General features: G+C 48.7%; 1 protein-coding gene across 2 annotated transcripts in view; it reads right to left on the minus strand.

Moving 5' to 3' along the window:
* The window catches only part of CSNK1G2 (casein kinase 1 gamma 2), a 92,519-nt gene extending 68,435 nt beyond the window's left edge, over positions 1 to 24,084 (minus strand). The window contains exon 1 of one of the 2 annotated variants that reach the window (XM_075903219.1): positions 23,810 to 24,084. The gene's annotated coding sequence lies outside the window, so the exon portion shown is untranslated. The remainder of the gene's footprint in view (positions 1 to 23,809) is intronic. The other variant, XM_075903220.1, reaches the window with a different exon arrangement.
* Positions 24,085 to 25,044: the final 960 nt, after the last annotated feature.

Consider the following 25,044-nt stretch of genomic DNA (forward strand, 5'->3'; position numbering starts at 1 on the left):
TGCTGCTTCTGCTTTGTGGCAGCCTCCCCTACCCCCTTCCCTATGCTGCCGCCTCAGAGGCAGCAGCACGGGGGAGGGGTGGCCCAGGTGGCACTGCAGAGTTGGTGCTGGGGGAACTAGCTTTTAAGTACTGTCTCCTGCCCATTCCCCCACCTCCTTAATGGTATCTTAGACTGAGCACTGAGTCCCACTGGGTAGACAGATTAGCCTAAGTAATCTATACAGAAGCTAGGGATGTCAATGTGGAGACTACTACAATCGCTCAATCCTGTTGACTACATGCATTCCCCACCCCCTTGCTGCCTCTGTATCAGAGGCAGCAAGGGGGGGGGGAGGGAGAAGAGTGGGAGCTGGCACACAAAGGAAACCTGCTTGAAAGCTGGCTCCCTGCACATACCGGCTCCTGCCTGCCCCCCTCACCCTCTGCGCTGCTATCAGAGGCAGCAGCGTGGGGATTAGAGGAGGCGGATCTAGTGCTTGCGGGTAGCTGGCTTTTAAGACAGATCCTCACAGGCACCAGCTCCCACTCCCCCCTTTTGATACAGAGGTAGCAAGGAAGGGAATGCATGTGACTGACAGAACTAACCGATAAACCTGGGTTTATTAGTTAATCGTGTAGTTGTCTCCACATTGACATCCCCAGCTTCTGTACAGATTATTTAGGTTAATCTGTCTATCCAATGGGACTCAGTGCTCAGTCTAAGATACCATCAGAGATGTTTAGTTCTGCAGTTCTCCAACTGTGGATGTGTGTCTCCAGGGATAACGTGCTGCTTAAAATATTTTTGCTGTTAATAAATAAGTCTATAGAGGTGAGAAATAACAGACCTCAACCCTATTGTCCCTCTGCAAATGTGTGTACACAGAGTCAATCCCTTCTCTCTCTCTCAAAAAGTGCAAAGTTTCAAAAAGTTCAATGAAAAGAAGCCAATATTTTAAGTTTATCATATTGGCCTACTATTTACCCTTCTCCAGATCATTTATGAATATGTATGGGATTGGACACCACTAGCTACCTGTCCCCATTCTGAAAACGGACCATTTATTCTTACCCTTTGTTTCCTGTCTTTGAACCAGTCATCAGCTCATGAGAGGACCTTTTCCCTCTTATCCCATGACAACTTACTTTATTTAAGAGCCTTTGAGGGACTGTGTCAAAGGCTTTCTGGAAATCTAAGTACACTCTATCCACTGGATCCGCCTTGTTCACATGCTTGTTGAACCCCCACCCGCAAAGAGTTCTAACAGATTAGGGAGGCAAGATTTCCCTTTCCTGAAACCCTGTGGACTTTTCCCCCAACAAATTCTGTTAATCTATAGCTGACAATTCTGTTCTTTACTACAATTCCAACCAATTTTCCGGGTACTGAAGTTAGACTTACTGGTCTGCAATTGCCAGGATCGCCTCTAGAGCTCTTTAAAAAATTCGCATTAACTATCCTCCAGTCATTTGGTACAGAAGCTGATTTAAAGGCTGGGTTACAAACCACAGTTAATATGTCTGCAATTCCACATCTGAGTTTTCAGAACTCTTGGGTGAATGCCATCTGGTCCTGGTAACGTGTTACTGTTTAGATTATCAGTTTGTTCCAAAATCTCCTCTAATGAGGCCTCAATCTGGGACATTTCCTCAGATTTGTCATCTAAACAGAATGGCTCAGGTTTGGGAATCTGCCTAACATTCCCAGCCATGAAGACCAATAGCCACATGACTAGGCAGGGACAAAGCCCAGCACGCTGTCAATGCCACCCACACAGGTGTTCATGGAAACTCTTCTGTGGGTACACCTGCACTACAAGCCAGGCATTAGGTGCGTTTGTAATTGGCATGCTACTGCTGCCTAGACTGCAATTTCTACTTGCACGAGCTCAACTGAATAGGTCAGTGCAAGTATGCATATGAGCAGAGTAATCACCCCACCAGCAGCTCACAGAGCAGATGTAGCCTCTGGCCCTCCAAGGCCTGTGTACTAAGGGCGTACACCCCTTACGCATTTAGGTAACCATGTGCAACAGTGAGGGAAGAGACACAGCAATGGGCACACATGTACCAGTGGTCCCACCAGTGTGAGTAGCCCAATTCACTCAATTTCAGGGAGACCTGCCACCTTCACCACCTACAAGTGAACCAAAGCAATAAATGCGTGGCAAACCTCTCTCAACTCAGCCAATGGTTAGGCTGCCAACAGATGGCCACAGATCTAACACTCCAGAGTAACCAGCTTCCAGATGACAACAGCAACCCACTTCAGCCTCTCACACGTCTCCTGGCACTGAACAGCTGGGGCAAGTTCCTCCCAGCTCCAACACTCCCCTCATGTGGAGGTTCTGGGTCCACTTGCAGCCATCCCAGATGGACATGGCCACTCTGCCTGCGGGCCTGACCCACAACTACCTGCCAACACAGAAGCATCATCAGTCATTAAAGTCTAGCAACCATCCCCACCCCTCCATCTCAGCATGGACCTCCTTGCTGAGGTCTCAAGGAGTCACGCTGCTGAAAACGCCCTCCCCACCACACTGCCTGCCATGTTCCAGCCTCCTTTTTCACAACGGCCATCAGTTGCCACTAACTAGAATGAAGATTGGGGCCAGAATTCTGGAATACATCCAGCCAGAAGGGTGTGGGCTGGCAGGCTATGAGCACTTCTGCCGCATGCCCAGAGGACTGACAGGACCAATGGGACCTCCCATAGTTCACTGAACAAGAACGGAGAGCAGCTCAGCTTACCCGCAGTGTGAAGGACCAGGAGATGTGCCCCCCAGAAGCGCTGGCATCACACATGGATGAGTACACAGCCCTTTGCCTGGTGCTTTCAGGGAAGCTGCTGCCACGCTAGACGAGTGAAGCTGGCAGCCAAGGCATAGTCAGAAGCGGTACGTCAATCAAGGGCACCTCCATGCCTTTCGAGGACACCGAACTGCAGCAGCCATTCATGGGGCGCTCAGACTGGATTCACAAATACACCCGGAGAACGTTTTCACAACGAGCCACAGAACCTACAGCAACAGCAACTCCTCCAGGTATCACAACTCAACAACGGGTCAGCCCTGGAGCCTTCCCATTCCAGCTGCAGGAGATTTCCTGAACCACAGGGCGAATTCCACTGGACAGCTACAAGTCGTCCTGTAGGAAGAGCTGACAACTCCCGTCCTGGGGGACAGGTGGGTCCCCAGTCCCTTATTCTGTGTGTGATGCTCTTGGAAGAAACAGACTCCGAAGCTGCTCCAAGTGCCAAGATTCACAGGACACTACAATGCAGATCCCTGATTTTTATTCACTGCCCAAATCCCTCTGAAATAAAAAGGGGTAGAAACATACTGGGAAGGGGCTGGGTCCATGGTCTAGCAGGCCAGGTGAATGGATGGTGTATAACACCCTGCCTGCCCAGACTCCAACTGCCAAGAGCATAGAGGGAAGGGAGCTACTCAGAGAGGTAGCCAGAAACCATTCCTGTCCACACTGGCAGCCAAGTACAGTGGCACTAGGTAGGCAGAATCCCCCAGAGCTCAACAGTAACCATGCTGCCCCCACATGCACTTGCTGCAGAAAATGGACAAGCCTATTAGCCCAAGTGCCGCAGTGGCACTGTGCCCTGGCCTCGAATGGGGAGAAGAGCAGTCAGATGGAGGGATGAGCAGCCCTAAGAACAAGCTGCCTCCTGGTTGCATTCTTACAATGGCACGAATCTGCTCAGAGCATGAGACATCCAAGTCTTCTCATAGCAGCGCGTCACTGACTCAGAATGACTCCTCTCTAGGGATGGAAGCGACTAGTCGACTATCCGATAAGCAAAAGTTTATTGAATAGTCAACACACTAGTGTCAAAGCGGAAGCGCCTGCCTAGAGCCAGAGTGCCACCTTTGAAATGTACAAGAGCCCCAGCAGGGGCTCTTGTGCATTTCAAAGAGGAAGTGCTGCATGGAGCCGAGTCTCCCGCTGACCCCAGCCTCCATGTGGCGTTTCCGCTTTGAAATCACAAGAGCCCCCACTGGGGCTCTTGTGCATTTCAAAGGCAGAAGTTCTTATTGACTAATTGATGGAAATTCCATTGACTATTCGATTAGTAACATGCCTACTCCTCTCTGGACCATAAGCCCTCTGAAAGGACTCCTGAGAGAGGTTGTTTGCATGACTCAGGCCTGCTCTGAGATTCGGGGCACTCACGCCAAGGACTGTCTTGCTACATAGGCTCCTGACCTCAAAATGGATAACCTCTACCATGCCACAGATAACAGACAGCCTAACCGATCCAGACAATCCAGGACAATCACAGGTGGAAGTGCTGGTTCACTTGAACTCCTGGGAAGGCCAGAAGGTGGCTCCATGGGGACTCCGCACTATGCCTATTAACCCACCATCTCAACCTGTGTTTCAGCCCAGGCATCTGAGTCAATAATTGTCCCACTGTCCCCAAACTCTTCCCCTGCTGACCCATGTGAGAGAATTTCTAGAAGCTACTACTGTGCTATAATGCCACCTCATGCATCTAACATTGCTAGTGGGTTTCAGGGCATCTCCGTCAGAGGGCTGACACGGCTAAGGAACGCATTTCCCAAGGCTCCCAGGTTTGCACAAGTCCTTCCGACAACACAGCCCTGACCCATCGCGGTTCTCTCATTGTCCGGGGAAAAGAATATTTCCTCCCATCTGTGTTGTAATTTTACAGCAGGGCGAGATGCCTGGGCAAGGAGGAGAGAGTTATTTTTACACGTTTCCAGACAGCAGGCAGATAGCATTCGTGCACAGGCACCCCTCTTCCCATGTCAATGTCACATCATACAGACACCATATCCTAACAGCCATCGACTCTCCGTCAAGGGAACACAGAGAAAGGCAGTCGGCCATTTCTCTCCCCCTCGCTCCTTGGCTCTCCACTGCTAAAGTGCTCAATCCGGTTCGATCCCAGCTCACTGCCTGGATCTGCCCTACAAATGGGCCAAAGCGAAGAACGGGTTTTGCAGCCTAACATGAAATCAATAGAGCCAACTAGGAGACAGGATACACGGGGCAACCCGAAACCATGGACAGGGCTTCGCAGAGTAGGGACGTCTGAGTGTAAATGACTAACCGTTTAATGGATAAGCAGATGCTTATCAGTTAACAGTGTCTGTTACACTCAGCAAAAACCCCTTCTCATCAGCTGGGCTGACAATGCCTGGTGCCGCCCATTCCCAGGGAGGTTTCGCTAGGCAGAGCCTGCCGCATGGGTGTCTGAGAGATTTCCAGCAGTGAGCAGTGACGCGGTTACCCTAATACATGATTTTTATCATCCCGACTGCGGAGCAGGCCAAGCAGCTCCAAAGAATGAAACCCTGTGGTCTGGCTACAGCCACAGCAAAGCCAGGAACATCAAGATGATCATACTTGCCCCAGCAATCTTCTCTGCTACCAGGGAAACCTGCGTGCCAGGAAGTGGGTGGGAGATAGCTTCTTCAAGAACCATCACGGCATACCCACACTGGTACGCAAACATACCCATTACCAGCTCTTCTAGACAACGATGGGCCTATGTTTGCATAGCCCATGCACAAAAGGGCCCTGGCCTCCAGGTATGCCACAGAACAAACAGCAAGTCATAACATAAAAAATTGCAAGGCTCAAGTTCCACCTCCCTCCCAGAAGAGCAATTTTGATTTAATCCTTTTCTCCGAGTGCCCCGAAGGTGCCACAGCAGTGCTAGCTAACAAGGGGCACAGCAGAGGGTTGCAGACTAATCTCAGTTTTGACACCGACTCCCGCTCTCTCTCTCTCTGCCTCTATTTCCATCCACCAGTACAACGGGGTGGGATTTATCCACTGCTCAGAGAACCTCAGAGGGAAGGTATTTATGCTGCAGTATAGTAGGCCTGAGACAGAGGCCCCATTGTGCTCAGCGCTGCACACACAGCTGCAGAGCCCCTTCTCCAAAGGATCTGTATAACCTCCCTTTAGGGATGGGCAAAGGAGGCCCAAAGAGACCATGGCTCCACCACAGTCAGGTACTTTAAAAACGAGGAGTCCTGTGGCACCTTAAAGACTAATAGACTGATCTGGGCATCAGCTTTTGTGGGTTAAAAACCATTTAATCAGATGTGCACTTGGATCTGACAAAGTGGTTTTTACCCATAAAAGCCTATGCCCTGATCGATCGGTTAGTTTTTAAGGTGTCACAGGACTCATTTTTGTTGGCTTGTTTGTTTTTTAAACACAGATACAGACAGATACCCCTCTGAAAGGAGCCTTAAAGTTATGCGAATGCTCAGCACCGGCTTTACTCAGGGCTTAAGTGATGTGACCATGGTCATGCAGGGAAGCTGCAGCAAAGCCAGACTTGCTGTGTCCTAGCATTGCTTTATAGAAAAAGAGATGGGATGCAACTTGAGATGCCTTTGCTGGCAAGGGGGCACACTTGATGTTTCCACCAGATGACCAAGTCTGGTTTTATACCGTGGCTGCAGAAGGTTGGGGCAACTTCACTTTGCTGAGACACAAGGTTTGTTCTGAAAATATGATTTCCTCCCTACCTTTTTAACAGTGAGCAGCTTGGAGCTACCTATTTCCCCACCTCCCCTTCAACTGCCTTGAGATCTACCAGCAAGGGAAGGCTTGGGGCTGGGTAAATGGAGAGAAACTCTCTCATCTGCCTTCCCGAAAATTGTTTGCATGACGCATTCCTGCTCCTTCTCCTACTCAGAAGGTATCATCTCTGCCCCCCCAGCTCTTCTCAAAGCAGCCAAGGCTCAGATCTAAAGCAGGGGCTAGCAAGGGTAAATAAGCAGAAAGCAACCGCACCATCACACTTTGGAATAAAGAAAAGGGGAGGGGGTGCTCTGTGGCACTGAAGGACAGTCTTCAGAGTTTACATTTGGCGGTCAATGCATCTTCGGAGGGGCCATGAACGACATGCCCTCCCCCCACTACCAGAGCACCCCTGTGCCTCATAACACCTCTATGGTAGGACCATACTCTCATCTTTATCTTATAGTTGGGGAACAAGAAGCACAGGAAGGTTGCACAGGAAGTCTGCATTGGACATGAACTTGAACCCAGACTAGTGCTCTAGCCAGGGCACAATCATTCCCCATTATGAAGGAAAGAAAATAGGGATGTTAAAATTAGATTAATCAGCTAACCAAATAGTTGATAGAATGTCCATCGACTATCTGCTGGGCTGTTGCTACAATTCAAAGGCAGAAGTGCCCCATGGCTGCCTTTGAAATGTACAAAAGCCCCAGCAGGGACTCTTACACATTTCAAAGATAGAATACCGCCACTGCATCTGTCCTCTCCCACAGAGCTTTTAACAGCTCCCCCCAGAACCCGCTCCTCTTCCTCCCCTTAGAAAGAGGCAGCAAGGGAAGAGGGAGAAGCGACTAGTTGACTAGTGCGTCAACTATCCGATAAGCTTTTGCTAGTCGACTAGTCGCTTACATCCCTAAAAGAAAGCTAATCTACTGTTAAGCAACAGGGCAGGGCGTCTGGAAGTCTTGGTTCCAACTCTGGTTTTGCCACAAATGCTAAGCAGTGCCGTCATTTCACTACTCTCAGTTTCTGTATCTAGTGGAGCCGGAATCCCAGTGAGGAGGGGACAAATGAATCTACAGACAGCCTCTAACAGAAGCATTTGGAGTGCAGCACACTCTGTACCGCTTTTAAAAAACAAAAAGCAATGTTTTACATTATTTGCAGTTAGCTCTTCCAAGATTTGCCCAGAGAGTGCTGTAGCTGTGTTAGTCTGAGGATCTCTTACTGGACCAATCTTTGAGCTTACACAGAACTCTTCTTCAGGTTTAGGAAACGTACTCAGGCTTTGCCTACACTTAACAGTTTAAAGCACAACCGCGGCAGAGCTTTACAGCGAAAGCGTGGCTATGGCGTGAGCGCCGGGAGAGCGCTCCTGCGGCGAGCTATGTAAACCACCTCTGAGAGGGGAGCTGCTAACAGCGCTGGGAGCTATGGCCTGATTCACACTGGCGCTTTACAGCATTGCAATTTACTGCTGGGAGGTGGGGGGCCGTTCCACCCCTGTACCAGAAAGTTAAAGCGTGGCGTAGTGCCAGTGTAGACCTCGTCTCGGACTCTCTCAGATACATACAAGGTGGAAAAGATGGTTCTGCATAAGTAATTAACCCACAGACCAGGACACCGATTCAAAGCAGCAATAGATCCTGCTAGAACAGACATAGAAACTGAAGCGAGAGATCCATTACTATGATGATCCAGAGCCCCTGCAACATGCCTTTCAAGAGGCATGTGTAGGCCCTGTGGATATCACAACATGTGGTGAACCTCATTCCGTGCACCGAATGCTCAACAACTGTGTGGGTGAAATGAGAACCACCAGATTCTTGAATTCACTCACACCAAAACGCCAGCTTGCCCTTTTCATGAAGCGATCATTCCACATGGAACCTCTCAATCCTCACCCACAATGCAAACTGCACGATACCTCCCAAAGGCAACCGTGAGAGCTTAAGGTTATAACTTTGCTAGAGAGCAAAAATCATGGACTAAACAGAGACACTGTATCTATGGCTTATTACAATAATCTACAACCCACAGTCCCAACTCCACCACTGGAGAGATGTTAATGGGCCTCTTCACCTTGAATGGTCCCTTGAAATAGTGCAAACTACTTATGCTAAACTATCTGTTCCACCTTATAATACCTGTGGCATTCTGACTACATTTCCCAGACCTGAAGAAGAGCTCCGTGTAAGCTCAAAAGCTTCTCTCAGCAACAGAAGTTGTTCCAGTAAAAGATGTTCTTGTCCCACTTGGCCTCTAATATTGGCCCGGACATGAAGAGGGTATTTTTCATTCAATACATGTTTAGCCGGAAAGTCCAGTTTTCCAGCTATTTTTTTTTCTGTCCTTTATCCTTTTTCTGTATTGGGTTACATGCTACTTTGAGAGAGAAACTGAGTCACAGCAGCACAAAGCCAGTCAACAGATACACACCAATGAGGAAAGCAAGTGCGTTTACTGAGTGTCCAGCTTATGACTAATGCTTCCACAAGGCTTGGCGACCAATCTAGGGTAACCCCATTTTCTCTCCATATACCTCCAATTAGTTGGAGCCCAATCCTGATGACATTACATACAAGGAATCCCTTTGAAACCAGCGAGACTACTTGTGTACAGATCAGTTCTTATTTTGCTAATCACTTACCTACTAATCATAATAGGCAAATTTACAACCTATACAGCTCTATTTCCTAGGTTCTTACTCTTCCAATCTTGTCATACAGTGACTTCAGTCAGTACATACCAACCTTTCACTAGTGTTCAGAGGTAAGTCTGAAACTGGGGTTTTACTTTTTGGCTCGGTTATTCATGTTTTCAGTTCAGAGTCTATTTCTTCTGCCCCTGTGAACAGGATGCAACTCCCTTGGCTTCCTCTTTCATTACACATCCGATTTAAGGGCTTGAACTTGCCAACACTCATTACAGATACAGACCAAGATTACACAAAGTGACTCATGATTTTGGGTGCCCAAGAGGAGACACCTTAAAGGGGCCTCAGTTTTTAACCAAGTGCTGAGCTATCTGCCTTTGGGAAATCAAGGTCTTTCAGGCTGGGAATAGGGATGTAAAGGGAAACCAGTTAACTGCCATGTCACAGGCGGGAAGGGGCAGGGAGGGAGGCTGCTCCATGGTCAACCAGTTAAACATAGTGTTTAACTGCTTCACTGTTTAAACAACAGCTTACATCTCTAGCTGGGAACCCTCCAAGGAACAAAATTCTTAATCTGGGCTGCAGCACTTAACATGACAAATCCCTTTGATTTAATGGACATTATGTGTGGTCCTGATCACCACCCTAGTTTTAGGAGACCCAGATTTTCTTCTCTGCAGTTTACCATTTTATCTACAGATGTGCCCCTCAATCACAATTTTGTTCCTGGTTTCAGTACCTGCATTCAGTCCTCTACCAATTCTAAGCAACTCTGAAGTTCTTTAGTACAGAAGGGGAATCCCAGAGCAGTCAAGGAGAACGAGAGAGTCATACTTGCATATCTTCCTGAATCACAATTTCAGAAAGAGACTTAGGCCTAGCTATGAGCCCTCTGTAAAACTGGAAAAAGTTCTAGAGCTTTCAACGCTGTGCTTAACACACAGCAGGCTCAGCTCAAAAAAGTCTGACACGTTTTCTGTGGTTTGGTTCACATACATTTGCATGTTCTCAACTTTGCTTTAAAGAACTTCAAAAAATACAGGCCTAGCAAAACTCAGCAGAAATGGCCAAGAATTACCAAGTAAAGACAGATTAGAAGCCAAATCAGCCCACATCCAGAGGCTGGCAATAAAGATGTGAGCGAGTAGTCAACTCCCCAATAAGCCTTAGCTTATCGTGTAGTCAAGTTGACTACTCACTTCCCCCCCTCCCTACATCAGAAGCAGCAAGGGTGGGGACAGGAGCCAGTGCTGGGGGAGAACCAGCTAAAAAGCTGGTTCCCCCCAGCACATCTGTGAAGTGCCACCTCCTCTGCCCCCCGCAGGGGGGGATGGGAAAGATACTCTAGCAGCAGACCCTGTTCATGTGGGGGGGTCCCAGCTCCCTGCTGGGACCCTCACAGACAGGGCCTAGGCTGCTGGACCTGGTACAAGCTTGTACTGAGGAAGCCCGGCTCGTGCGGGTCAGGGACTGCTGTGGCTCTGCAGTAGTTGGAAATTAGCAGAACCAAGCTGAGGATGTTTATTCCCCAGGTTCGGGCAGCACGGCTGGGGTGGGAAAGAGGGGTTGCCAGTAAAATAAGCGCAGGCTCAATATAAATCACACAATGAGAGTGCTTACAGACCCTGTGCTACCCACGTGTGTTTGTGCACCCCAAGTTAGCCATATGCGGCATGAAGGAGCCACACAAGGCACATTTAGACCCTGTACCCGGAGCACTCACCAGGAGTGCTCCACCCCTGGCATTCGCTAGCCTGTCATCTCCCTCTCTGCTTCCTTTCTTCCTACATTGAAAGTGCAGAGCCGCAGTGGGAGCACTCCCCTCTTCTTGACTAATCGACTGAAATTCCATCAACTACTCAGTTAATGAACCGATACGTAACATCCCTAGTTTGTGAATCTAAACAGGTTCTTCCACGGCCTTGCTCGCTAGCATCTATGCACCTAAACATCACTATAGGGAAGCATTAGCCTATTTTACAGACATAAAACTGAGGCACAGAGCTTATGTGATTTGCCCAGTGGAAGGCTGTAGCCCCCCCGCCACACACACACACACACACACACACACACACACACGGTCATACAAAGGATTCTATGATGGAATCTGGGTTCTGATCCCAGCCCTAAGTCCAGTACTAAACCATCCTTCCCCATTAATCACAAATGGCTGTAATCTTTGAATCAGAGAGGCACTAGTAAATCCCATAGTAAATCCCATATATAATGTTGTTATAGCTTTGTTGGTACCAAGCTATTTGAGAAACAAAGTGGGTATTGGCAATGTCTTTTATTGGACCAAGTGATGTTGGTAAGACAGACACTTTCAAGCTTACACGGAACTATTCTTCGTGTCTGGGAAAGGTACTCCGAGTGTTACAGCTAAATATCTGGAACCAATGGTTTTGCACAGGTAGCACACTATTTGCTGTGTCCCTCACTCTAGCTGGGAAGCATAGAAGGCAGATGAACCTGGACCTGCCCCAGCCAAGGGAACATGCACCCCTCCCCCAGCTGGGCTTGCTGGAGCTGCAGTAGCCATGAAGAGGCGCTTCTCACCTGGCCCCAAGATGCTGAGGTGAGAGACTAGGATAGTCAACTCTACCTGAACATAAGAACGGCCGTACTGGGTCAGACCAAAGGTCCATCTAGCCTAGTATCCTGTCTGCAGACAGTGGCCAGCACCAGGTGCCCCAGAGAGGGAGGACCGAAGACAATGATCAAGCAATTTGTCTCCTGCCATCCCTCTCCAGCCTCTGACAGACAGAGGCCAAGGACACCATTTTATCCCCTGGCTAATAGCCTTTTATGGACCTAACCTCCATGAAATTATCTAGCTTCTCTTTAAACTGTTATAGTCCTAGCCTTCACAGCCTCCTCTGGCAAGGAGTTCCACAGGTTGACTACACGCTGTGTGAAGAAGAACTTTCTTGTATTCCTTTTAAACCTGCTCCCCGTTAATTTCATTTGGTGTCCTCTAGTTCTTCTATTTAGGGAACTAATAAATAACTTTTCTTTATTGGCCCTCTCCACACCACTCATGATTTTATAGACCTCTATCATATCCCCCCTCAGTCTCCTCTTTTCTAAACTGAAAAGTCCCAGTCGCTTTAACCTCTCCCTCATATGGGACCCGTTCCAAACCCCTAATCATTTTAGTTGCCCTTTTCTGAACCCTTTCCAAGGCCAAAATATCTTTTTTGAGGTGAGGAGACCACATCTGTACACAGTATTCAAGATGTGGGCGTACCATAGTTTTATACAGGGGCAATAAGATATTCTGGGTCTTATTTTCTATCCCTTTCCTAATAATTCCTAGCATCCTATTTGCCTTTTTGACCGCCGCTGCACACTGCGTGGAAGTTTTCAGAGAACTGTCCACGATAACGCCAAGATCTCTTTCCTGATTTGTCATAGCCAAATTAGCCCCCATCATACTGTACGTATAGTTGGGGTTATTTTTCCCGATGTGCATTACTTTACACTTATCCACATTAAATTTCATTTGCCATTTTGTTGCCCAATCACTCAGTTTGGTGAGATCTTCTTGGAGTCCCTCACAGTCTGCTTCTGTCTTGACTATCCTAAACAGTTTGGTATCATCTGCAAACTTTACTACCTCACTGCTTACCCCTTTCTCCAGATCATTTATGAATAAGTTGAAAAGGATTGGTCCCAGAACTGACCCTTGGGGGACACCACTAGTTACCCCTCTCCATTCTGAAAATTTACCATTTATTCCTACCCTTTGTTTCCTGTCTTTTAACCAGTTCTCAATCCAAGAAAGGACCTTCCCTCTTATCCCATGGCCGTGTAAATTACACAAGAGCCTTTGGTGAGGGACCTTGTCAAAGGCTTTCTGAAAATCTAAGTATACTATATCTACTGGATCCCCCTTGTCCGCATGTTTGTTAACCCCTTCAAAGAACTCTAACAGATTAGTAAGACAGGATTTCCCTTTACAGAAACCATGTTGACTTTTGTTCAACAAATTATGTTCTTCTACATGCTTCATGTAGGGGGTTACTTCATGTAGGTTACTTCACCTGGAGTAACCTGCTTACTGAACCCCTCCTCCCCAGCCCTACCGCGGGGCAATGATTAAATAAGGCATGTACATTTTCATTTAATTTCCCAAAAAACCCAAAAAGTTAAGGACCTGAGCAATACTGGGTAAACCTTCTACAGTAATAGGACAACAAAGGGAGGTTTAGTCGGTTAGAGATTGCTGCATTAAGCTGTAAATCCAGTGTATCCATCCAGTCCGTGATTTTTACTGTCTAGCAGAGTTAGGAATTTAGGCTCTCGGGCTGATCTTTTGAAAGCATTCTGCAGGTTTCCATTGATAACGAGGACTGATAGGTGAGATGCGGAGTGACTGCTTGTGAAGTATCCAACCACAGGGTGATACAGCTTTCAGTCTTGTTTTCCTGTGAGAGTTCATTTGAGAACATAGTGATTCTCTGGTTTCATCCACCCAGCTGTTACTGGGGGATTCAGTGCACTGGATGAGGTAAAGCACATGTTGCGGCAGGCATGTGTAGGACCAATGAATCTCAAAAGGTGTAGATCTGCAGGTTTTTCATCTGTTGTTCTGGCAGGGTCTGGTGCCATTTTGCAGTGATGATACTTCTGGTTATCAGCTTGGAGAAATCCTGACATGGACCTATTAGCTTAAACAAAAGGGAGCCACACTGCTGACTAAGGACCAAACACAGCTGCCGTCTGCCTATAACTGCAGGACCAGCACAATACTGATCAGCTACAGTGGACACTCTTAAAATCTTGATTTTTGCTGTATAATGGGATTTTACTACATTGTTAGCAATTGAATCATGTACATAGGGCCCCTTTAGAATCACTCTATGTAGTGTCCTAAGCAGGTATATTTGCTGTGGTATTTGCAATATTGCCGCCTCTATCATCTGTAGAGAATGCTATAAATAATCTCCACAATCTATTAACAAGTAGATTACAAGCAAATATGGTGGAACATTTACTGTCTGATAAACTCCCCAGTAAAAGCAGGTGCAATTCAGGGATGGTCTTCCGAATCCTGGCACATTAGCTGCATGGATTTTGGCAGCCTTAATTTAAGAGAAACCCTAAATTTGAATCTTTAAATGCCTCCTTGATAAATAGAAAAAGGGACAACTCATGTTACAAGGCAATGCACTCTCACACACACATCCCCATACTAGGCTGACTCCTGAAGCCTCTGAAGTTGACATTTTGTTGGCTTCTTTCTAGCTGCACCCCCTTTACAGTGCTGGAATAAGGCCTTGTTAGCTAACTGCTGTATCAGAGCCAGCAGGGGAACCCAAGTTGTTTAATGGACCCTGCAAATACAGTGGCTTCACATTTGTTCTCTCCCCACTCCTCTTCAGAGATGCAAGTTCCTCCCTCAGACTTTCCTCTAAAAACAAACAGCTCGGCTGCGTCTAGACTGCAAGTTTTTCCACAAAAGCAGCTTCTTTTGCGGAAAAACTTGCCAGCTGTCTACACTGGCCGCTTGAATTTGCGCAAGAACACTGACGATCTAATGTAAGATTGTCAGTGTTCTTCTGCAAATACTATGCTGCTCCCAGTCCGGAAAAAGCCCTCTTGAGCAAGTGTATTTGCGCAAGAGGGCCAGTGTAGACAGCTAAAAACTGTGTTGCACAAAAAAGCCCCGATGGTGAAAATGGCAATTGGGGCTTTTTTATGCAAAACCGCGTCTAGATTGGCATGGACACTTTTCCGCAAAAAGTTCTTTTGCGCAAAAGCATCCGTGCCAATCTAGATGCTCTTTTCCGCAAATGCTTTTAACGGAAACACTTTTCCATTAAAAGCATCTGTGGAAAATCATGCCAGTCTAGACGTAGCCCTAGAGTCTGGAAAACATTCCCCATCAAGCTACAACCATCTTAGAAACATGTTAAATATTGGCTCTTCACAGGAGAGCAAATGCCTTTATTTTACTCTGTCCTGAGAAGCATTGTTCTGGACTTTGATTTCTGGCACTGAACAAAGAGACTTCTGCTCCTATTTTGTACTGTGCTAGCACTGACTGCTCAGACTAGTACCTTCCACAGATCCAACCCAGCACCTAATAATAAAGAGCAGGAGTGGGTTCTTGCTACCTCCACCACAGATCAGACCCACAACCCTCATTCTAGGAGACATCCAACTCCGTGCTCAGACCAGACAATCTGTTCCAAGTCCTAGATTCCAAGAGTAGTCTGGGGTGCACTTGCTGAAGAGACATTCTGTTTGGGCAGAACGGGCAGCAGAAACAAACATGCTGGATCCCACAAGGAAGCACTCTCAAAGTTAAGAGCAATGGAGAGGTCAACTGGAGTCACAACAAGGCTGAAGAAAAAACACCCACAGAACCTGTAGGTGTATGCACACACCTGAGTACCATACGTCCCTTCCGCACAGGCCCTGTGACGCTGTGATTAGCTTACGAACTCTATCCAGTGGCTCCCAAGTGGCCATCAGAGTCTCTGCAGAGAGACAGAGCCTCACCCTATCTGAGTGTCCTGCACAAGAGTACCTAAAAGCAGGACTATGCATCAGTCAGACACCTCCAGCTGAAGACAGGCCTCCCCATAGGCCCTACAATCAAAGCAACAAGATGCAAGGACAGGAATTACCCTGACATTTTAATGCACTTCCAGAAAAAGGGCTCACTGAAGAGGAGAGAAGTTTGCCCATGAGGTCTCAATGACAAAAACAGCTACATATTTTCCAGTAGGCTTTGGTTTGGGAGGTTACTGCATTGCAATGTGCATCTCCAGCTAAGAGCATCTGTTCTGTATCAGGCTACATTTAGCTGGTATGGGCCTTAATTGCGCTCCCCCTTTACTTCTCTGAACTCACTGCCTGAAAGCTCTCGGAGTGCTTCACGTCCTAGGGTCAGCTTCTCTGCTCCAGTATTGGTGTGGAGGGCGGAGCTCAATATGCCAGGCCTGGGAACGAGAAGCCCTCAGCAACCGAGATTTTGCTTCTCAGTTTCAATGTTCCTTATCATTGTTCCATACACACATACACACACACTCGTGTGTTACACTCTCTCGTTTTAGACTGGGGCTCAACAGGACATTGCCTCCTCCACCACATGGTGGCACAGAACATCAAGGATTGTCCTCACGAGTCACTTCCAATTCCCCTAGCTGCATCATGACATACACCATTACACTGCAGCGCTGTGCCATAGCCTGCCTGGCACAGTGATCTGTTCAAAGCTCCAGCAATCTCTTATTGGGACCTCCCAATCAGACAGAAAACTCTCTGGAGTACGTGCAGCAGGGAAGGCCCCAAAGAGTGCACACACACTCTGGAGAAACATTACTGCTGGGCCCCAAAAGCACTAGCTACTCAATATGCTCGGCAGCTGGCAAAATGGCTAGGAAGCAACAGACCTGCTTCCATAACCACAGGGCTTATGCACAAAATCCACACCCCTGCAGTTACCCCATTGTAGGTCTGAAGGAGAAGTCTTGGGCCATGTCTACACTACACATTTGGTCAGCATACTTATGTCAGGGGCATGCACATCTCCAGATGACAGTTTTGTAGGCAAAGGCCTCAGAATAGACCTGGCTGTGCCAACAAAAGAGTGCTTCTATCAACACAGATAATGTCATCCAGGGACACGTTGTTACTATGTCAACAGAAAACCTCCTTCTGTCCGTGGATTATATTGGCATAGGTACACTGGCAAAGCATTTGTAACGTAGACAAGGCCTTAGTCTAGATTCTATTTGTCTGCATCAACATCTCTCTGCTGCTCCTTCACACACCAAACAAACAGCAGTCACTGCTCCACAGCACAGAACTAAAGAGGGGAGCCTTAAGTAGTCCATACTGCTACATGTACCATATCATCTTCCAACATCTCCGTTAGCACCCACTCTGTTAGTGAGCATAGAAACTAGAATATGCCCTTCCCCTTTGGCATAAAGGAGCGCAACAGGATTAAGAGAAGACCATAGATTCTAATGATCCTGCAGTGCATAATTCTATATTACACACCAGTGTGCCCTGCAAGGTGCTACAAAGCATTCAGTGTAACTCCTGTGCTAAACTGGAGACATTATGCAAAGAACTACCACCACAAACATCCCTCACCAATGAATTTAGAGACCATGGTCTCTTGTTTTGCTGTTTGCACCTAAGAAGCAAGGTGCTGCTGCATGGATTTACATTTTGACTTCTATGAAGACTGAGATCACTTCATACCACTAGTTACCTCACAACAAGGTCCTAGCCTGCAGTCAAAATGCCACTCTTCTGGCCTTTTGTTTTTCTCCCGAATGAATGTTCAGCTTCCAGCATCTCACAAACCAACATGTTTTGGCACAAGTGGTTGTTAATGACTTTCCAGTGTGGATGTTAGGAATGGGTACAAATCCATCCACAGCTGACTGTGACCATGGTTCCAGGTACTCCAAAGAAATATCTGTCACAGAGCAGAGAAGATCCTTCTTCAGTGTGCCAATAGCAACTGGGTTCTCACTCCAAGAGGGTATGACTCTCCTCGCTCCCATGCTGTCATTAGCTGAAGACTCACACTTGTGACACAGCAAGGCTGTGAAGCTTTTTCAAAGGGCAATTTTATAATACCCACAAGCAACAGAGGAACGCCATGTTCGGAAACTTAGCAAAGTCTTTTCATCAAGCTGATGGAGCCCAAGCATCATCTGCCAGCAGCTTTACCCACAGTGTGAAAAGACGGCCCAGTGCTGAGTTTATTTCCTAACTTGACTGGCTACCAGAATCACTGATTGGTGAATAAACTTAAACAACAAATAGTCTGGTAGCACTTTAAAGACTAACAAAACATGTAGATGGTATCATGAGCTTTCGTGGGCACAGCCCACTTGTGCCCTATCTTTCACGGGCACAGCTCATAGAACCATAGAGCTGGAAGAGACCTCAGAAGGTCATCAAGTCCAGCCCCCTGCTCTAGACAGGACCAATCCTAGACTATTTGTTATTTTTTAAGTTTATCCTGTACAGGCTAACTCGGCTACCCCTCTGAAGTGACTGATGCATGTAAGTCTTCAATCCAAAGGCCTGTGTTGTTCTGTTGGCAGCCATCACTGATGCTAATCCTGCACTTCCTCCGTTTTTTTCTCTGGTCCAAATTCAGCAGAACATGGGATTTCCTACTTCCCCTTTTAAGAGCCATAGTTACCACTAAACTGGATTGCCCAGCCTTCAGTGTCTGATGCTACAGAGAAAGCTGAGAATCTGTCCTGCACACTGGAGGGAATTCCTTTCCAATCTGTTCTGTGCCATATACCGTGAGAGTCCAGGTTCTCTCCAAAATACTATCTTGTCACCACATTTGAGGCAAACTACTAATAAAAGAGATTCTGAGATTGCTTATTTTACTACTAGGTGAAGTAGCCTCAGGACATCAAAGGACAGCGCTGATGTTGGATCTTAGGTGATCTGAGGTAGTGGCAGGCAACCTGTAGCCCGCACGACATTTTGTTTACCATTGCCCACATACGTTTGCAAGATTTCACTGGCTTCTGCCTGCATAATATTAGTAAAGTGACATGCACGTAAAACAAGGGCACGTGAAGCAAGGTGCATGTTGACTGAGAGCCACGTGCTCCCTCTGTATCCAATCCGCAAACCCACAAATTCTAGGTACACAAGCACAATTAACAAAATTACCCTTCCCAGGAGATCATCTTAGTTACAACAGTCTTGCTGCCCACGGAGATGAAGGAGAGCAATTCATGCAATCCACCCACTAGTATAGACTGCCCATTACCAATCTTAGGTGTAATCAAGCCAATGGCAGGAAAAAACAAACATCCTGGTGTCAGCAGATACTTATGCCCAGAGATTTCTCTGCAAAAGAGGAACTATCACCTTCCTTCACAATTCAAGACTACAAAAATCTTTGGACATTTAAGAATCTTACCAGACATGTACCAACCTGCCTTCCATGATCTTCACAGCGAACAAAATGAATGATTAAGTTTGCCTCAACTGTAAAGCTATGACCTACTCTTTCCTACAAGTCTCTAAGGAAATCTGAACCCATCTTGTTCAGTGTGGCATTCTCAAAGTTTCACATGCATCTTTCAGGTTAATGAAGAGAGCCATTTACCAAACAACATGCAGCAGTTAAGCCTCATCCTGACATCTACTCACATTGCTGTAAAATTACCTTTGCAATAGCAACAGCAGCAAATAGCAAGTACCATTCTTTGTGCCACATGCCCCATTTATAAAGGGTTTGTTCCCTGACACTAGACTTGTATGTACCAAACCAAAGGCAGGGAGCATGATTCTCAGACTCTCAGAAACCAGTGACGTCCTGTCGCTTCTGAAAGAGAGAATGTGGTTTTACCATGTGTGGGGGCAGCCTTCAAAGTGTTGCCCAACAAACATGATGAATAATATTTTAACTAGATACGTGCTCTGCATTAAATAAAGTCCCCCCCCAGCTCTCAGACGGCAGTAAGAAAATGCAAATAACACCTGCAGGAGTGGGTCTGTGATTTAGCTAGCAATCCGTTCCATGGCTACACACTCCAAACAGAAAGTGGGGGGTGGCTCAGTAGCGTCAGTCAGTCTGGGAGCTAGACAGACAAAGAACCACAGTGGCGGTCTATGTCCAGCAGCCTCAAGAGAAAGTCACCTTCATATTTTCACCACAACTGAGCCAGGTCACTTCTCTATGGTGGTGAATTCTATCAGGGAGAGTTACTCGCTCCCAGGGAAAACAACGAAATACAACTTTCAAAACACCATTTATAAATTTGCAGTTTCTCTGAGTGCAGGAGATCTGATGTGCACACAAGACTCCAGAGTTGCAAAGAACTTGCCAACTCCTCACAGCTACCAAGCTAGCCCAACCAGCTCGCCCGTGGCAGAGAAGGAAAGCCAGATTATTAGCAATATTACCAGGATGCCTAAGAGCCACAGCCATGGAGAAGGGCTCCATCGTGCTAGAAGGGGATGGTTACCATTTGTCAAGACAACTCAATGCTATCTAGTCAGCATTTCATCATACAATGATAAATATCACTGATTTGCAAAAGTGTCCATTGGTTCTGAGCAGGACACTATTTTAGGTACTGATTTTACCCTCATTATCTGAGCACCTCAGAGTCTCTAATGTGTTTATCCTCGACTCTTACTCCATTTACAGAGGAGAACTGAGGAGCAGTGTGTCATTGGGGTATGCCAGACTTACATCGCATGCCCCAGCACCAACTGTGCCGCTGAGTTGATTCCATCCAGCCCCCAAACAAAATGGCATCCTTTCCCAGCATGACCCTGCATGTGTGAAGTCAGGCCACATAGAGGATGCCTGGCTAAAAGTGTCAGAACCTGCCACTGGAATCGAGGCAGGGAGAGATGGTGTGAATTGCCAAAAGTGTCACAAGAATTCTGTGCCAGACTAAGGAATTGATCCCATGAATCCAAGTCCCAAGCCAGCACCCTAATGACAAGACCACTCCACCTTAATAGGGATTATGCAGACAGAAGCATGTACTGCCCCTGCCTAAAGCAACACACAAGTTCTGTTTATCAGACACCTTAGGTAAACCTACCAGGCAAGACTGGGAGACTAGCAAAATAGCCTAGACTAAAACTCACAAGCCCTGGGTTGGTTCCCAGCTCAGACACAGACTGCTTAATGACCTTGGGTACGACAATTAGTTCATCCTGTGCCTCAATTCCCACATCTACAAAATGGGGTAAAACTTCCTCACTTGCCAGGATTTTGCAAGGATAAAACCTTTTGTGATTGTATGGTGTGGATATAACAAGGAACACAAATATCTAGATAGACTGACCAAGGCTAAGAACAACTACACAAATGCTGTAACACAACATTGTGTTTACTGGTCAATCCTAGCCATGGAAAATGGCAAGACCGCTGTTGTAGACAGTACAGGTCATGGGTAGAGAGGCTACAGAATGTGATTAGGCCTAGGTCCAGCAAACAAATTTCTTGGCAGCTGCTATGGGAGGACATTGCCTTTGTTATAGCCTGGTTGGAAAGAGACAGGGAGAGAGAGATACTGATTGTCCATAAATGCAATCCCCTTGTGTTGGTTTCATTGATCTGCTGAGTCACACTCAAATATATTTGACACTTGAGTAGGAACGTGATAGTATAGTTGATTAACCAATAAGCAAAAGCTTATGGGTTATTGCTATAGACTACACACATTTCCCCTCCACCCCAGCATCTTTTTTAGAAGTCTGGCCAGCAGCCCAACCCAGGACCTACCCCTGCTATGGCTCTGCATTTAAAGTGTATTAGGAGCCAGGCGGGCAGGCAGCCTGGCTCAGTTCTGGCTCGTGCCAGGTCCAGGAGCTCAGACCTCCCCAGACAGGAGCTGCTGCCACCCAACACTGCTGCCTCTAATACAGCAGGAGCCCCCTGTCATGCCGCGCTGCTGCCTCTATATCAGAGGCAACAGCATGGGGCAACAAGCAACTGGTCCACGAGGGGAGCTGGTTTTTAAACTGGCTCCCAATGTGGACCTGCTTCCACCTGGCATCCCACGCTGCTGCTTCTGATAGAGAGGCAGCAGCACAGAGTGGCAGGGGGCTCCTCAAGAGTGGAACCGGAGCACACTGGCTACTAGCCCCTCCCCCGGGGACAATAAAATAGTCGAGTAACTGAGAAAAACTCATGAGGTTAATAGACTATTCAATTAACCGACATTTAACATCTCTACTTTTGACAACACTTGATCTGCATGGGAACAGAGGTAGTGAAAGCTTCCCTGTTGTCCTATGCTTTTTGGGCCATAATCAGAAACATGTCAAAATATGACCTATGCTTCCACCTCTCCATTCACACATTAAAAAAAGCAGAATGAATAAAACCCGATGCAAGACACAAAATAAGGGAAGCAACATCACACTCCAGTCACACCTCAAAAGAAACTGATTTATAGTAAATAATTTCCTGTAAAGTTAGCCATGAAAAATGCTAGCTATTATTTCCTAACCCATTTTGATGCAAGGATAAATAAAGTGGAAATATCTATTTTATATAGAAAAAGCTCAGCCTGATTTTTAAAAAAAGTGCTAGGTTTGCAAACTAATTACAGGGCTTATCAAATCCCAAGACTCTTACTATATATTTTTGTTAGTCTGTAAGGTGCCACAGGTCTACTCGTGGTTTTTAAAGTTACAGACTAACACAGCTACCCCTCTGAGACCAGTATACAGCAGCAGTTACTATGTCATAACTAGAGTAGATGGAATATCCCCTTTAGACAAAAAGCAGAGGGATGGGGCAAAGAGAATCCAGGTCTAGCTAAGTGGGGAAAACTCCACTGACTCAGGCTGCATCCAGATCTGAATTTGGATCAATCTGTTTGCATTTCTATCTTTCATGCTAATGGACTTCTAAGTCTTCACTGCCAGAAAAGATTGCCTTCCTACATTAACCCAATGGAAGCTTCCTGCCCTCATTTAGAGTGATTCTTTTTCAGACATGTTGGCAAACACTAAACCTTGTTTCAATCTGTTACACCAGGCCTTGTTTTTAAATCTTTCAGTCTGGTGGTCAGTACTTTGGGGGGGGGGGGGGAAGCCTGCGTGTGGCACCATGGATGGGCAATGTTGCTGGCAGGCAAACTCAGACACTTCTTACAGTTTGCATCCAGAAATCCATCCACTTGTTGTATGGAGGGAAGACAAATGGGCTAGTTAATGCAATAATTTCCAAATATACCCGTGCAAAAGATTTATTCCTCTACAGTTATTTTGCATGCAGCTTGGCCAGCATCCTACTTACCTCCAATTTCTTTATAATTTATTAATTTCATGACAACCTGAAAGGTTTAATAATTTAACTTTCATTTTAATAACGACATGCAATGTGGCAGACCCCCAATTCGATCACACCACACAGCCCCTGGTAGAAGCAAGCCCCCTTTCTCACAAGTCCCCCCCCCCTCGCTATTGAACAGCTTGTCTCTCCCTAGATTCTAGTCTGAGCGCCACCAGGCAGGAGGCAGAGACCTCCGAGGGTCGGCTTTGAAAACCTCTGCCATTCGCTAGCGGGGTTCTTTTTTTAAAAAAAAAGTCCCCCCCCCCCCCCAGCTGCTTTAGGAAACGTTTAAAACTTCACCCTCTTTTGGGTGGGGGCTGTATTCTTCCTGTTGCTCCCAACCCTTCGTGCTTTTTCACAAGCTATCGATTTTAACCAAGAGCCTTGCCCCCCCCCCCATCTCCTCCAAGGGAGCCCTTTCTGACCCCCCCTTCCCTCCCCCCGCGCACACTCCACCCAGCATCACCCTGCGCGGACCTGTGGGTGGGGAGGGGCTCACAACAACACAGCACCGCACAACTCGGCCAGGCTCACCCTGCGCCCCGAGGAGCAGCCCCCCCACCCCCCCGAGACACGGCCCCCGGGGGGGCTGCTCCTTCGCATGGAAACGCCACAGAACAGCCACGCCAGTGATGGGAGCAACCCCCCCCCCCCCGCTGGCATCTACCCCCACGGCCGGGGGGGCTCCTACTGCCCTGAGGGCACAATCCCCAGCCCCCCCGCCGGGAGCCCCGCTGCCCCCCCCCCGAAAAGGGCCACCTGAGGGGGCGGGGGTGGGCGCGGGGCGCAGCACCAGGGCAGCCCCCCCCCCCCCCGCGCGCGAGGCGTTTACCTCCTCGGGGCCCTTCAGAGGCGGGGGGCAGCCCCCCGGCCCCCCGCCAGCCGCTCCATTGTGGGCTCCCTCCCGCCGCCGTTGTCTCTTTAAGCCTCTTCTCTCCCTGCCCCCCCCGCCCCGCCACACGCTCCGCGAGCAGCGGGCACCGCGCTACGCCAGCGGCGTACGGCTCCGCGGCCGCCTCTGCGGCGCACGCTACGCCGGCGGCGTAAGCCCCTCCGTGAATAGCGGAGCCTCAGGTTTCCAGCCCGGCCGGGCTCGGCGCAAGCGCGCTGGGAGGGAAGGAGGGAGGCGGCGAAGCGCCGTTGGCGTAAAGCGCCTTCGAGAATAGGTTGCTGAGAAGGGCGGGGGAGGGGGTTTGCGACAATGGCGCCGCGCTTTGCGGCTTGCCCCGACCCCGCCCCTGCATCCGGCCCTCTTTTTTTAACTCTTCTTCGCCCGCGCGCGCAGCCTCTCAGCGGAGGGTTGGCTCGTGGGCGGGGCCTCAGCGGCGGCGCGTGCGGCAGCGCCCCCTCCCCCCGCGGTGCATGGAACCTGCCGGGCATAGCCCCTTGCAGAGCTGCCCCCACCTGCCCCAGACCCCCCCCCGGCACAGCCCCTTGCAGAGCTGCCCCCACCTGCCCCAGACCCCCCCCCGGCACAGCCCCTTGCAGAGCTGCCCCCACTTGCCCCCCCCGGCACAGCCCCTTGCAGAGCTGCCCCCACCTGCCCCAGACCCCCCCCCGGCACAGCCCCTTGCAGAGCTGCCCCCACCTGCCCCAGACCCCCCCCCGGCACAGCCCCTTGCAGAGCTGCCCCCACTTGCCCCCCCCGGCACAGCCCCTTGCAGAGCTGCCCCCACCTGCCCCAGACCCCCCCCCGGCACAGCCCCTTGCAGAGCTGCCCCCACCTGCCCCAGACCCCCCCCCCGGCACAGCCCCTTGCAGAGCTGCCCCCACCTGCCCCCCCCCGGCACAGCCCCTTGCAGAGCTGCCCCCACCTGCCCCCCCCCGGCACAGCCCCTTGCAGAGCTGCCCCCACCTGCCCCCCCCCCCGGCACAGCCCCTTGCAGAGCGGCCCCCTCCTGCCCCAGACCCCCCCCGGCACAGCCCCTTGCAGAGCGGCCCCCTCCTGCCCCAGACCCCCCCCGGCACAGCCCCTTGCAGAGCTGCCCCCACCTGCCCCAGACCCCCCCCCGGCACAGCCCCTTGCAGAGCTGCCCCCACCTGCCCCAGACCCCCCCCCCGGCACAG

This window comes from Pelodiscus sinensis, chromosome 19 (assembly GCF_049634645.1).
Source record: "Pelodiscus sinensis isolate JC-2024 chromosome 19, ASM4963464v1, whole genome shotgun sequence".
In the NCBI taxonomy this organism is placed as follows: Eukaryota; Metazoa; Chordata; order Testudines; family Trionychidae; genus Pelodiscus; species Pelodiscus sinensis.